The sequence below is a fragment of the Coturnix japonica genome, chromosome Z (genome assembly GCF_001577835.2).
Source record: "Coturnix japonica isolate 7356 chromosome Z, Coturnix japonica 2.1, whole genome shotgun sequence".
Classification (NCBI taxonomy): Eukaryota; Metazoa; Chordata; class Aves; order Galliformes; family Phasianidae; genus Coturnix; species Coturnix japonica.
The window spans coordinates 15,110,693-15,126,530 of record NC_029547.1 but is presented as its reverse complement, the minus strand read 5'-3'; the positions used below and the strand labels follow the sequence as shown (position 1 = coordinate 15,126,530).

Here is a 15,838-nt window from a genome sequence, read left to right as displayed (position 1 = left end):
ACTGTCTGTACCAACTATACTACCGCCACCGTTATCAAGATATTGATCATGACATGTGTCACGGGTTAGTTAGATTTACCTATGCCCGTGACAGGGGAAGCCACCCGAACGCCCCCCCCGGGGCCCGGAAAGGAGGGGAAAAGGGGAGTGGGATAAAACAGCGACAATCTTAAGGAGGAAAAACTTATTTTACTAAATATGATATCGAAATACAAGATAACACAATATAATGTAATTAAGGCTAACAAATCGAAACGAAACAGAGAGAGAGAGTCTCCGAAAACCGAGAGGCCTACTGTGAACTCTAGGCGACACGGCTGGAACGCTTCCGACCTCCGAGCAGTTCGAGAGAAGAAGGAGGGCACTCCAGCCTGGAACGAGATATATAGAGTCCTGGGTCCCGTGACTTATTGTTACTTCCTGTTTTCTCTGGGATATGTAGTCTTCTTCTGTGGACTGCACATTCAACAGAAGTATCCATACTTGACATGATTATGATGTGGAATACTGATAGCAAAATTACAAAATTACAAACCATGACATTCCACCCCTTATTCTACATTATTACATCATGGTTAATATATATACATATATATACATATATATACACGTATGTAAAATTGTGATAGCTAAATAGTAGAATTGCATGTAACATAACTAAATGTACAACTATAATAACTAAAAATACACACACAATGCAAACAATATATATATACATATATAGATACATAAATTTATTGACTGCACTCCCCCCAGCATCAAATTCCCTTGTGGCACCATTGAACATCCCCATCCTTCTGCATTAACCCACCAAGTGCACCCAGGTCCCTGGGCGAAGACAGTTCCACGGATAGGTTTGCCCTTTCCAGAAGCTGGAAGGAAACCCAAACAGCTTTTCCCAACATGTTCTTTACATGTATATAACAGGGACCTTATCTCCTCTTTACAGTGTGTAGGGGGCTAGATTGACTTAGGACCATCACGATTGACAGATCCTCTAGTATTGACCAACCAAGTGGCTTCTTGCCAGATTTCTTCTCCCAGTGCTTAAAATGTTCCACCACCATTGCTTTTAACATAGTTTTCAACAACCCATTATATCGTTCAATTTTACCAGAAGCTGGTGCATGGTAGGAAAATGATAAATCCACTCAATGCCATGATCTTTGCCCAAGTATTATAAGAGAATTTTTGAAAATGTGTCCCATTTCAAGATTCGATTCTTCCTGGGGTCCGCTGCCACAGGACTTGGTTCGTCAAACTAATATGTGTTTCGAGCAGTTGCATGGGTACTCGCGTATGTTTCGAAGCCTACCCAGGTGGTTGCTCTAACCATAGTGAGTACATAAAACTTACCACTGACGAGATCGTGGCAAAGCGTGATATAATCCAAAACCTGCCAACGCCTCCCATATTTATACTTTTGCCATCGCCCTGTCTCCCTAGAGAGGTTCACTTCTGGCTTGTTTTAACTTATTGGCAGCATGTTCACAACAATCATGAATAATCTGCGCGCAATAGCGTCCATGGTTAGTCCCGGACCCTCGTCCTGGCCCACTTATATGTTGCGTCTCTTCCTGATGACATGAGTCCTCAAAGAGGCCCATGAAAGGCTAGAAATAATTTCGCCCTATGATCTCTGCCAAATCAAGTCGATTTGAGCCACACTCAATTCTGCAGCAGCTTTGTACTAGGTTGTTTGTTTGTTCTTTCAGTAAGGCTCCCTGACCTTTTGGGCACATGTGCATCCATCATGACGCCCCTTTACAAAGCGCATATTCTTTGTTCGGAAGCAATGTCCTTGCTAGTTCAGTCGGCCCAAAACAGATTTTCGCGCTCCGTTGCCAGTTAATGTTGGTTTCCCACCGGTGCGCTGAACCACCCCATAAGGTCATTTGCCACCCATCCATGATCCAGTAATAAAGATACAAGCATTGCCACGTCTCCGCGTTCGCAACATCTAAAGGCCACTGACAGCTGTTTATCCCTCTGCAAACTGACTTGATTCTCCCTTACCTTCAGTGGCCTTGCAACCTGTTCGTGTGGGCGTATCCAACAGCAGCAGCTTTCCATTTGCGATGCTTTCCCACATATGCGACATGACCGTTCATGTTGAATAGGAGGCATATTTTCTTTCATTTCTGGTAATTCTTGTATGGTGGGGCCTCTTTAGCAAGTGGATACCCTTTGCTGGTGATGTTCAAACTTTTTAATCTCAGGCAGTCCATGATTACTCTAGGAATTCTGGACGATTGAGGTTTCCCATTCGTGGCTCGCTGTGTAATCAGCGTAATCCACTGTCTCCAGGTGAACATCGGAGCATGATGGGTGGAGGGAACCTGTCCTTTGAACATCAGTCAGCACTGGCGTCGAAGGTGCAAAAGGAGCTGTGTGTTCCAGTCCCGACTACTGTCGGAAGCAGACCGGAACCCTCATACGCGAGGCTAAGGATCTCCTGCTTCTAGTTGGGATGTAGCACTCTTCCAGACCTTATATGATCGACTCAGAATCCCAGGGGTCGGCCATCGGGTCTCTCTCCTAGGCTCTTGCCATAAACTCCAAAGGTGGGCCTTTCTCTCTCCAGCAAGCATGTATATGAGAGAGTTCTTTACATCCTGTCCAGTCCGTACTGGCCCCAGGGCTACAGAACGGCTACTCTTGTTTATCGTTCAAAAAGCCTGCTGCTGCTCAGGCCCCGCATGCAGAAATCACTTCTTCTTGGGGCCGCGTTACCTTGATAAAGGGGGCTACAATGAGGGTCGTAAGTTTGTGAATGTGCATCCTCCAGAAAGCCCACTGCATCCCAGGAAAGATTGTGTCTCTTTCCTGCTAGTTGGTGATGAACATGGCAGTGATTTTTGTCGATCACAAATCTGCTGGGATGTGACGGAACGTCCATCCTGCCACTTATAAACCTAAAGAACTGACTATTTCTGGGCCAGGTCCTTTACTTTGCTTCTCTAATAGCAAAGGCCAGCCTTGTGAAAGAATCCTGGATTCATCTGCTCTCCTTTTGTGAAACTTCTTCTGCTGTATCGCCCCACACACAAGTCATCATGTTACTTGCAAGGTGTTCAGGAGCACCACCTTCCTGTTCCAGTGAACAGTTTTGTGACCAACCGATGGCAAATGGTTGCGTGTTCCAACCCTGGGGATAACGGTCAAGATCGTGCCCCCCAGGTGAAGGCAAACTGTCGCTTTGCATTCCTGCGGCTCGTAACAAGGAATAGAAAAAAAGGTCATTGGCAATGTCAATGGTGGCATACCATTTGGCTGCTTTTGACTCCAGCTCGTACTGGAGTTCCCACATGTTCCGGCACAGCAGCGCCAATGGGGGTGGTGACCTCAATTCAGCCACGGTAGCTACTGTCAGCCTCCATTCTGCCACTGGCTTTACGCACTGGCGCATATGGACTGTTAAAAGGTGAAAGTGAGTTTAACTGATCACCTCCCTGAATTCTCCAACTGGCGAATGCAAATCATGAATGGGGAGCAAAGAATCCCTGTTGTGCGATACTGCGTCTGGTGCACTGGTCCTTTGTAGGCAATCGGCACCTGCTGCTCTTTTACTAGCGTAGCAGCCCCACAACAGACGGGTCCTCTGGACAGGACCAGGCAAAACAGACATCTGCTTTAAATGTTGTCCAATGTCTAAGCAGCTATCCCAAAAGGCCCATCGATAACCCTTAGGATCCTTGAAATGCCCCCTTCTGGAGGTAATAAATACCCAGTATACATGGAATGCCCCTGGGCCAGTTCACAATAGATGTTTTGCCCAAGTCTTGCCAGTGAGGCTTATTTTCAGCCTCCAGCACCAGTCAATTCTGAGAGCCCCCAGTCACTCCAGAAATGGATTGAAATTCTGTCTCCTTCATGACTAGAGGGCATAGGTGACTGTGCACCGGTATCCCACCAGCGGCCTTATATTCCTGTGGTTCTGATGTGCCAGGCCCATCGAATCCACAAGTCCAAGAAACTCTATTATTCCCTTTCCCTCCCCTGACTGAGGGCAGGCCCCTCTATTGGTTTACCTGTGATGAAGCTGTGAGCAACCTCCACTGGTGGTTGTATGTCTAGTAGTTCTTTCACGCCGGCCGTAGTGCAGAAGTGGGCTGATGCAATGCCACCTTCCTATTGTCTTCTCCCACGGTCACCGTAAGGTAAGCGCCACATGGAAAACGCGGTGCAGATCCTACTGTTGTTTCTTTGCTCGAGCTGGAAGACGTGTGCGTTAACAGCTGAGGACTTTTGATGATGCAGGTGGGGAGTAGGACTGGACTAGTTTGATCAGATCCTGTCATTAGACCTGAGGCCCTACGAGGATTGACCTTCATCAGTTTTTCTGATACTGATTACGGGATCAATTACAATTAGTTTGCTGAAGACAATTTCTTGCACATTTCCATCTACTCGTTTTCTAGCCGTGAGATGGCAGAAACTGCGGCATGCAAGTTGGGGGAGCTGCTGATCGGTGGGTTTGACAGGCATTATAAATCAGATCAAACACTCGTGGTTCATCTTGTCCACTTATTGAATCCTTTAGATCCTGAAACCAAATGACTGTCAATTCTCTCTGGTGCTGTACTTTGTGATTTTTCTGCCACATGTCAGGATCGCCCTCAACTCTTTCCGGGCAAAGTTCGCTTGGATCAAAAGGCTGTACAACATTTTTCGCCATGGCCAATGTCCTCAGGCGCTGATGCCTTTTTTGGACGGTATTCCAACATCAAATTTAGGTTCAAAGGCATCCTTAAGGGGTACCTTTCCTCTCACGGCTTCTAACAGCCGCAACCAGAAAGAGTGGCGCGTCCATCTGACATCCTGCTAATCCCTCTGTCGATACCTGCATCTTTGGGCAATGCTTTCCTAGTTGGGCGAGCTTCAATTACCATCTAGAGACAACGCTGTTGGCCCCGTTGTCCCAGCAGCGAAGCAACCAAGCAAGGATACCTTCATCCTTGACGCCGCGTGAGTGACTCCTTTCTTGAGCCTTGGATTTCAGTCAGCTTCAGAGGTCGACAGTAGGTGATTTTCCTCCTCATCATAGTCTCTCTTCAATGGCCTCTTGGTTTTGCCTTTGCTTTTTTTGGTACTGCTCCATGCCCGACACCTGGGTTCCTTCTGCTGCCCCCCCCTGTGCTTCTCCTTCTTTTCGTTCTAGACGCATGGACACCCGTTTCCATTTCTTGCCTTCCANCGGGAAAGCAAATCTGTCCTTTCATGTTACAGCGGCCCCCCAAAAACAGATTTGCCCCTCCGTTGCCAGTATTTGTTCCCACCGCTGTAACCACCCCCATAAGCATTTGCCACCATCCATAGAGTCGTATAAAGAATAACAGCAATTGGCCACCTCTCCGCTTCAGCAAACACTTAAGGCCAGGCTGGACAGCTTTTACCTCTGCATAACTGACTTGATTCTCCCTTACCTTCAGTGGCCGTCTTGCAACCTTCGTGTGGGGCTCCACGACAGCAGCTTTCCATTTTGCGATTGCTTCCGTTACTGAATGCGACATGATCCTGTCAGTGAATAGGCATATTTCTTTTTCATTTTCTGGTAAATTCGTTGTATGGTGGGGGCCTCTTTAAGCCACGTAGATACCTCTTTCTGCTGGTGATTGTTCCAAAACTTTTTATCTTCAGGCCAGTCCATGATACCTCTAGGATTCCTGGACGATTGAGGTTTCCCATTCGCGCTCGCTGTGTAATCAGGTAATTCCACTTGCTCCAGGTTGACCATCGCGTAGAATGATGGGTGGGAGGGAACTGTCCTTTGAACATCCAGTTCAGCACTGGCAGTCGAGTGCCAAAAGAAGCTGCTTGTTTCAGTGCCCGACTAACTTCGGAAGCAGCCCGAACCCCCTCATACGCGGCTAAGAATCTCCTTCTCAAGTTGGAGTGTGCACTCTTCAGAACCCCTTATATGATCGAACTCCAGGAATCCCAGGGGTCGGCCTCGGGTCTCTCCTTGAGGCTCTTTGCCACAAACTCCAAGTGGGCCGTTTCTCTCCAGCAGCATATACGAGGATGTTCTTTACAATCTGTCCAGTCCGTACTGGCCCCAAGGGCTTACAGCACGGGGCATATCTCTTGTTTATCTGTTTCAAAAGCCTGCTTGCTGACTCAGGGCCCCATTGCAAAATCATTTCTCTTCGCTTACCTGATAAAGGGGCTTACAACTGAGGCTGTAGTTTGAATGTTTATGCATCCTCCAAAAGCCCACTGCACCCAGGAAAGATTGTGTCTCTTTCTTTGCTAGTTGTGGAGGACATGCAGTGATTTTTGTCGATCACATCTGGCTGGGATGTGCACGAGCTTCCAGATCCTGCCACTTCTATACCTAAGAACTTGAATTTTCCTGGGCAATGGGTCCTTTACTTGTGCTTGCTCTCTAATAGCAAAGGCCAGCTTGTAGAAAGAATTCCGGATTCATCTGCCTCTCCTTTTGTTTGAAAACTTCTTACTGCTTGTATCGCCCCACACAACAATGTCATCAATGTACTGCAGGTGTTCAGGAGCACCACCCTGGTTCCAGTACAGTTTGACCACACCCATGGGCAAATGGTTGGGCTGGTTTCCACCCCTGGCAAACGTTCCAAGTATACTTGAATGCCCCTCCAGGTGAAGGCAAACTGTGGCTTGCATTCTGCGGCCAAAGGAATTAGAAAAGAAGGCATTGGCAATGTCCAATGGTGCATACCATTTGGCTGCTTTTGACTCCAGCTCGTACTGGAGTTTCCAACCATGTCCGGCACAGCGAGCGCTTCAATTGGGGGTGTGACCTCATTTCAGGCCACGGTTAGTCTACTGTCAGTCCTCCATTCTTCCACTGCTTTACGCACTGGCCATAATGGGACTGTTAAAAGGTGAGTGAGTTTTACTGATCACTCCCTGATTCTCCAACTGGCGAATCAAATCATAATGGGGAGCAAGGAAATCCCTGTTGCGTGCGATACTGCCGTCTGTGCACTGTCTTTGTAGCAGATCGGCAACCTGCTGCTCTTTACTCGTAGCAGCCCCACACAGCAGACGGCGTCCTCTGGACAGGCCAGGCAAAACAGACAGCTGCTAATGTTGTCCAATGGTCTACACCTTCCCAAAGGCCCATCGATACCCCCTTAGGATCCTTGAAATGCCCCCTTCTGGATATAGAGGTATCATATTACCCAGTTATACATGGAGCCCCTGGGCCAGTCCAATAGGATGTATTTTGTGCCGAGTCTTTGCCAGTGAGCTATTTCCAGCTCTCCAGCACAGTCAATTCTGAGAGCCCCAGTCACTCCAGAAATATGGGATTTGATTCTGGTCCCTTCATGACTAGAGGGCATTAGGCGTGCACTGTGCACCGGTATCCACCAGCGCCTTATATTCCTGGTGGTTCTGATGTGCCAGGCCATCGATCCCACACAGGTCCAATAAACTCTATTATCCCTTCCCTCCCTGAACTGAGGCAGGCCCCTCTATTGTTAACCTGTTGATGACTGGAGCAAGTCTCAGCTGGTGGTTGGTATGTGCTTAGTATTCTTTCACCCGCTCTCGTAGTGCAGAAGTGGGCTGATCCATTCCACTTCTCCATGTCTTCTCCACAGGTCACGTAGTAGCGCCACATTGGAAACACGCGGTGCCAATTCGCTACTGTTTGTCTTTTGCTCGAAGTCCTGGGAAGCGTGTGCGTTTAACAGCGTGAGGACTTTTGGATGATGGCAGGTGGGGGGTGACTGGACTAGTTTGAATCAGATTCCGTCATTAGACCTGAGCCCGTTTACGAGGATTGACCTTCATCAGTTGTTTCTGATTACTATACGGGATCATTACAATTGAGTTGATGCGAAAACAATTCTGCACAATTTCTGCTACTCAGGTATTTCTAGCCGTGAGATGGCAGAAAACTGCGCATGCAGTTTGGGGGTAAGCTGCTGATCGGTGGTTTGAAGCATTATATAATCAGCTCAACCATCGGCGGCCATCTTGTCCACGAATCCCTTTAGATCCTGATACAATGACTGTGCAGATTCGTCTCTGTGCTGTATTTTTTTTTCTCTGTGATGTTTCTTGCCCACATGTCAGGATCGGGCCCTCACTCTTTTCAGGTCAAGTTCGCTTGGATCAGGGGCGTTACAAATTTTCGCCATGGCATGTCCCTCAGGCGCTGAAATCCTTTTTGGACGGTATTCCAACTATCAAGATTTAGGCTTCGCAAACATCCTTATAGGAGGTACCTTTCTCTCACGGCTTCTAACGCCGCAAACCAGAGAAGTGGGCAGCTCCATCGACGAACATACTGCTATCCTACTGTCGATACCTGCATCTTGGGCATTGCTTTCCTAGTTGGCGCATGCAAGATATATTTTAACTCATCTAGAGACGAAGAGCTGTTGCCCGTTGTCCCATAGCCAGCGAAAGCAACCGAAGCAGAGGATACCGTTCATCTTGCGCCGTGTGAAATCCTTTCGTTTGAGCCTTTGGATTTCAGTCAGCCTTACGAGGTCGACAGAGGTGGATTTTTCCTCCTCTATCGATCCAGGTCTCTTCTTCATGCCTCTTGGTTTTTTTCCTTTGCTTTTTTTGGTACTGCTCCATGCCCGGCACCTGGGTCTTCTGCTTGCCCCCCCTGTGCTTCTCCTTCTTTTCGTTCTAGACGGCATGGACACCGTTTCCATTTCTTGCCTTCCACAGGGGCAACTGATATTTGCTACTGATGCCTCCTGTGACTTGATCAGAATTAACTTGGCTTGAATCTCAGATCGGAAAACTCTCTCTCTTCCAGAATAGTTATGATACAAAGCACGTATGCATAAGCCAAACCCCACATAAGGTTTACCTCCTTAGATCTCTGACCCAAATTACTCACTTAATTTTCTTAGGGTCCCTTAGTGTTCAAGAGTGAAATCTCCATGACACTGCGGGTCCCATGCTTCTAAGACTTTTCCTAAACCTTTCCATATTCCCTGCCAGTCAATCATTCTCTGGTTCTGGAGGAGGACTTCCGCCATAGAACGAATGCATAGGAACATATATTGCATGCATGTATTGATAACATGAAATGCAAGTATGAAACCCTATCTCAGTTTATTGAAAAGCGTGTGGAAATCTGAGAGTTACAAACCTAAATAAAAAGGGGTATTTAGCCTGTACAATGAATTAAACATGGTGTGTTTCGTGTAAAAATTGCCTGTTCCATCTGGGATGCAAGTATTTGTAAAATTGCCTGTTCCATCTGGGATGCAAGTGTTTGTAAGATTCACAATTCCATCTGGGTGTAGATGCCAAAATTCTGACTATACCACATCTCGTAAAAGTACCAGGCAGGTGTCTCCATCAGTATCCACCTTACTAGGCTATATATCTGCACAATTCCACAACACCAAATTATGGTTGTTATAAGTTGACCAACTACTTTAAGAAGATCATAATTGCTTTTCAATCCCTTAAACAGAGCAAATGGATGAAGAGTGGATTTTTATGCTGGCAGGCTCTGTAAAAGTCAGAGCTAGCTAGCTTTGCTCTTAAGGAGAAAGAAATCCCTTTGTTTTTCTACACAAAAGTTAGATAGCAGTGCTGAGAATGTACAGCAGCCCTTAATGTTGACAATTGTTCTGGTATTTCAAGGTCACCGTTCTCCGTGAGCAGCTACGGAAAGATAACACTCCCCAACACTCCCGTAACGAAGCTCTTAAGAGCAAAGAGAGAGTTGTGTTCTAAAAGCTAAAAAAGCTTCTATGCCCCATTCTCCACCAAACAAATCTGTCACGGTGTTAGTTAGATTTACCTATGCCTGTGACAGGGGAGGCCACCCACGCCCCCCCCCCCCCCGGGGCGCCGGAAAGGAGGGGAACAAGGGAGTGGGATAAAAACAGCCGACAATCTAAGGAGGAGAAAAAACTTATTTTACTAAATATGGATATCGATAATACATAAGATAACACAGATATCAATGTATATTAAGGCTAATACAAATCGAACGTAAAAAGAGAGACGAGAGTTCTCCGAAAACCGGAGGAGGCCTACTGTGAACTCTTAGGTCGACACGGCTGGAAGCGCTTCCCACTCTCCGAGCAGGAGTTCGAGAGAAGAAGGAGGGCACTCCAGCCTGGGAACGAGATTATATAGAGTCCTGGTCCCGTGACTTATTGTTACTCCTGTTGTTCTCTGGGAAATGTAGTCTTCTTCGGTGGACTACACATTCAACAGAAGTATCCATACTTGACATGATGTTATGATGTAGAATACTGATAGCAAAATTACAAAATTACAAAACCATGACAACATGAGATAGGAATTCTTCTGTTCTTTCTTTCAGTTTTCCATTTCTTTTTCCTTCCTGCAGTTTACCAGAAAGATCTCGTACTTATTTCATCTAAAAAGTATTTTGCAGCCACTTCAGAGACGATGTGCCAGCAGATCAGTGGCACTGAACTGTGCCCTCCAGATGGCTGGGATTTTTGACTCAGGAGCACATTTTTCTCAAAGGAGTTTGCTTGAGCTGAAGTGGTACTTATATCCATGTAATAAAAGCAGTGCAAGCTCAGCCGTGGCATGTCTCCTCCACTACAAATGCTTTCTATTCAATTACAGCAGTAAATATTGCCATAACAATTCTCAAGGCAGTAGAACAACTGCAGCGTTAATTAAAAGAGGGCTCCCAAAAGGTTGTGGCAATCAATAGAAACGATTGCTACAGTTTGTTATTTAAACTCACACTTGTCAGTCTTTAGGCTTAACTCCTACTACACGGCAAAATATTTGATTCCTGAAAGATTAATATTTTGACATATTGTTGGAGGAAAGAAAAATTCAATCTGATAGCAAGGCTCGGGACTGAGGGTATTGCCAGGCAATGGCATCACTAGGATTTTATGTATATATTGTAACTTGCTGCTTGGCATCTCTTGTCTCATTGACAGCAATATTACTCTTTGTGTCTGGCAGCTTAAATGACCACAAACAACAAAACATACCCTGATGAAAAGGATGGTTGTTATTATCACCATCTTCTCTGCACAGCCTACACAGTACCTAGCATGGCTTTGCGTAGTAAACAACTGATGTGCCTCAGACATGAGATAGTACAGAGAGCCGAAAAGTAATTTTATTTACTTATTTATCTATTTTTTACAAGGAAGTATCTACAAGCACAGACTATTCTGAAATCTCTCTTTTGTGTATTAAGATCAGTGGAATTCACAGATAAAACTGGAAGGCTGAATTTGTTGTAATGTATGACATGGTAATTTAGTGATTGCGTTGGAGCTCTGTACATTTGACTCACGATCACAGCTGATCACAGCTGTGCAATTCCAATTATGTTGTGACTCATTGCAGGGACAGCAATACGTGGGACAATTATTACGGCAAGTGAAATTAAGATCAAGACTCTTCTTTCCCCATGGAAAAGAAGAAATAATTTGTACATCCTCTCAGTAGACAACATTTTAAAGTCACGCATTGTAGCTGTAGTCAGTAGAAACAGATATGAAAAATATGACCGAATAAAACCTGAATAAAAGTCCTTCCTGGGGACTTCCCCCGTGTTACAGGCAGGACTAAAGACACCAGCTTTGAGTGAAAGAGTTCAATGCTCCGGGGAGGCAGAGTTTATCGTAATAGTCCATTACGTCTGTGAAACACAAAAGTAGCTAATGGCTGAGGTACAGTTGGGAGCCCTTTGTTGTGGTGCATGTACCTCCCTCAAGAAAGCAGAGGAGCTGAGCCTGTGGCCATGAAAACCAATGGAGGCAATTTCACTGCTCAGCTACGGGGAATAGAAGCTCATGTTTAGACTCCTGAAGAACAGCCTTGTTCATCATATAATCACCACTACAAAATGAGCACCAATGTATTTAAGAAAACAACTCTTTCAGGAGCAATTAACAACAAAGAAACTGCAGAGTTAAATGCAATTCTCTGTAACTGCGCTGCTTTAAAAATTCATCTCAAGATCCCTCACAGATACTGCAGATCCACTTTGCACATCAGAAAAAGGCTTTCTTTTGGAAGTGCTTAAAATAATGTATTGTCTGGATTCATTCCGAAGCTGTCTTGAACATTTTCAGAACGATGTGAGCTTCAAATTGCGTATTTGTATCTTTCTGAAAGTTTGGAACTATAACGTATGGTTTTTGTTTTGCATATTTATATTCCTTTCTGTATAAACTAGAAATAAAGTACAATGACGTTTTCAAAGAGGGAGAGTAATCACAGAGAGTAATTTTCTTTCACCATCTATGCTGCTTGAATCTTTCATTTTCTGCTATAGCTTATGCTTATGTAAGGAGAACGTGCATGCCTGATTATCTTCTTTCCCCCTATACATGCCTTCTCAGCTAAACAACTATACCAGAGCCAAGTACTCCAATTATCTCAGATAATAAGACTGAGTTTACATATACATAGCTTTGGGAAGAAGGGGAAGTCAAAAGGAGGGACACATTGCTTATTATGGCAACAGCAAACTTCTAAACTTGCGACAGAATTGCGCACATATAAATGAACTCAGCCATTGTTCCGAGTAAAAGCTGCAATTGTAGCGTGAGAAACTCTCATATTAGAAAAAAAATGAGCAAGACAACATTAATTTGTACTGCTGGCGTACATCCGTCATATTTAAACTGGTGAAAATGCACATCTCACAGTCCCAATGCTTCCTGTGGGAGAACGCAAAAATTCCTGGCAAGGCAGAATTGAAACCCTGCAATTCCTACCAGTGATCCTGGTGTAAGCTTAAGAAAGTACCAGATACAAACCTCAGGCATCTTACTGAGCCTCCTGTGGGACCAGAGGCAAACTGGAGAAGCTGCTGGGAAGGAGAAGCTGAGGGCAAACAACACCCTAAATTCTGCAGCCATACGAACCACTTCCAGCTGTGCTTGAGCAGGAGTGGGGTAGCAGCCAAGCAAGGGTGGTACAAAAGGAGAAACCTCCTCCAGGTGTTTTATAGGCATTTGTCTCCAAGCAACAGAGAGGGCCTTATAAACAGTAATCTACTTATTACTGTAAAAGCTCAAAACCAGAATATGCCTTTCTGAAGGACTAACAGAACAGTGGAAGAATACATTAGAATGGTAACAAAATGCTAGAGCTGCATGCACATTAATCAACAGAGCCCAGGACCTTTGATGAGCTTGCCTTCTGACTCACACAGGTCATCATAAAATGGAAATCAGATTGGTACCTGCTGAGGCACACAGAGGGATATCAGAGAGTCACTTACTACAGTACTGTGTGCTCAGGAGAGGCCTCTGACAATCTAATAACGGGCGCTCTGCAGGTAGTAATGCAGTGGTTGCTAAATGCACTCATTGTAGCCTACTAACTACGTTCGCATGTAATGATAAGGCACATTATATAGATAATCATTAGCATTGAGAAATTACAAAAGAAATCAGAGACAGCACGTTTTAAGCAGCGTTATTCACCCTTGGTGAGCTTTTCTACCTCTAAAAATATATCTCACATTGTAGTTTTTTTTAATAAGGGTAACAAGCTCTGGGAACGAAGTGCAAGGGGGGAGGCCCTGAGATACTGGCACTGCTCTGGGTAGGCAGACCTAACATGGCTCTTCTTTGATCCACGATGAAGCTCACAGAAGTTCACAAGCTGCCATGTTCCTTGAAATGTTGAAATCAAGCTTGCATTACCACACAGGACCGAGGCAACTCACCAGGTAGAAGGCATGAGACTGCTTCCTGTGGCTACTCAGACCCGTGGGCTGGGCATGTTGAATTGGCACCATCACGTCCCATCAGCAGGAAACCGGCTAAGAAATCATCACTGTGAAGGAGCAGGGGGTTGATGCTTGCCATGGGTGGCCCCATGGTGGCACAGAAGGTGTGCTGAGAGGGACCATACCCCAGGGTGGCTTCCACATGTCTCAGTGGCTCAGCTGTCACCCTGCAGGTCCCTGAGTCCTTCTGAACCAGGATCTGGGAAATAACAAATTAGAGACTATTCCTGCAACATGTTGAAGAAGCAGCTTTCACGAGTTGCTCAGCATGGTGTAGGCAGTCTTGCTGGCTGTAACAAGTTGTCAATAACCTGTTGGTCCATCAAGTTATGCAAAGACACAGTCACAAGCATAAAATCTATGGGGAAAGGGATATATATTCATGTAGATTTCTTCAATGGAAAATAAACACTTTCAAGTATTTTACAGTTACTAAGACAGTACTTTAATCAAGCAAACTTCAGATCTTCTCAGATTTGCTCCATTAGTATTATAGAAAAATACTTTTTAACCATTTCTAAATATGTCTTTTTCTTTCAGAGAACTTTTCAGACTATGCTCAATGAGAGTGTTTTTTCTTGAGGCTTGAGATCAGAATTGTCTCTCAGAATGCAAACATATCTGCATTATCAAAATTATGTACATGCATGTTTGAACAAATCACATGAGAAATGTCATCAAGATTCTGTCTACTATTTTCACCAAAGCAAACTATTTGTAGGTAGGAGAAAAATGTATCTTCAGGACAAAGTGACTGATTTCCTGGTGGGCCACACACACTGTGAAGAGTAGCATCCATATGTTGAAAGCCATAAATGCTACAAATCATTCAATTACATCGATAATGAAAGATACTGCTACCAATTTTGCTGTTTCCAAGACTAAGCACAGGCTGGCATACCCCATTTTCCTGAATATTTAGGTTGGGTTGACTAAGTGATAAAATCATGATTTCATAGGAAAAGCTAACCAATAATGTAGCAGGTGTCTTTGCCTGACAGTCATCAATGGCAGATTATTGTAAAAGCATGAAGTATGCAATAAAAACCCTTCATTTCTGCATAAGACTAGTACTTCGTCTTTTAAATATCCTACCACACTGTTGTTTTGATTTATTTTTGTTTTGTTTTTAACTTGAATGCTGCAAGCAATTAGAAATGTGCTTGTATAGGAATGTCACAAACATCTGTTTCTCTGTTCAGACTATTCCTCATTTTTCTCTAATTCTCTCACTGCCTTGTTCCTGGATTCTTTCTTTTCTCTTGATTCACTATAATTAGAGTAGCAGACTTGCAGATCCTTGGGGTCCACTTCACAAGTCTTTAGTCTTAATGCTTTGTTTTTAGCGACATAATGAATTGCTAAATGCTGGTTGTAGCAGCAGAAGAGAATACTACACAGACACCAACAGCTACATGGTTCAGAAGAAACTTATGTGTTCGTTCTCATATTACATATGAAAAGAGAGAGAATAGGATAGTATCAGATACTGAAATTTCATGACACAAATGGTTTATTAATCTGGGACACGAAGACACCAGTTCTTCCTGTGTGGTAAAATGATATATTAGGTTTCTGTAATATCTGCCTTCTTCAGCATGGAAGCAAATGTTCAGTGTTGGTTTTAAATCAACAGCCCATACCTTGCTGAAGTTGCTAATCTGATCTTTCTGATCACATTCTTTCGCATAGACTCAGGGTTTTTTTTTTTTGTTTTGTTTTGTTTTTGTTTGTTTGTTTGTTTTGTTTTTTTGGTTTTTTTTATTTCTTAGTTTATGTTGAATAGCTAAAAAGCTTAACAGAAGGGTGAACAACACGGTCTTTCTGTTTTGCTTACACTCTTGTAAAAGAACTAGCAAATGAAAAAAAGGTGAATAGGTCAAATGAGAAAATAGAGATTTGCACAGATAAAACAAATGAGAGGGGAGGAGAAAGAGGAGAAAAGGGAAGAGGAGAGGTGAGGGTGCATAAAGCATTAGATTGAGCAGAAAAGCCACAATACTGTAGTGAAACAGGTACTGTTGTTCTTAGTGTGTGGAGATACTGCGCACTGTATACTTAAGATGAACTGTAATTGTGCTATCAGTGTTTAAAAATTTCTAGTTATAGGGTAATGCA

The 15,838-nt window shown here is 44.3% G+C and overlaps 1 long non-coding RNA gene across 4 annotated transcripts in view; it reads left to right on the top strand.

The window, feature by feature from the left end:
- LOC107305959 overlaps positions 1-14,774 on the top strand; it is a 40,904-nt gene extending 26,130 nt beyond the window's left edge. For 2 of the 4 annotated variants that reach the window (XR_001551946.2, XR_001551945.2), the window contains exon 6: positions 11,320-12,182. This is a non-coding gene — a long non-coding RNA (uncharacterized LOC107305959). Of the gene's footprint in view, positions 1-11,319; positions 12,183-13,575 lie in introns of those variants that run through there. The other 2 variants (XR_001551948.2, XR_001551947.2) reach the window with 2 other exon arrangements.
- Positions 14,775-15,838: the final 1,064 nt, after the last annotated feature.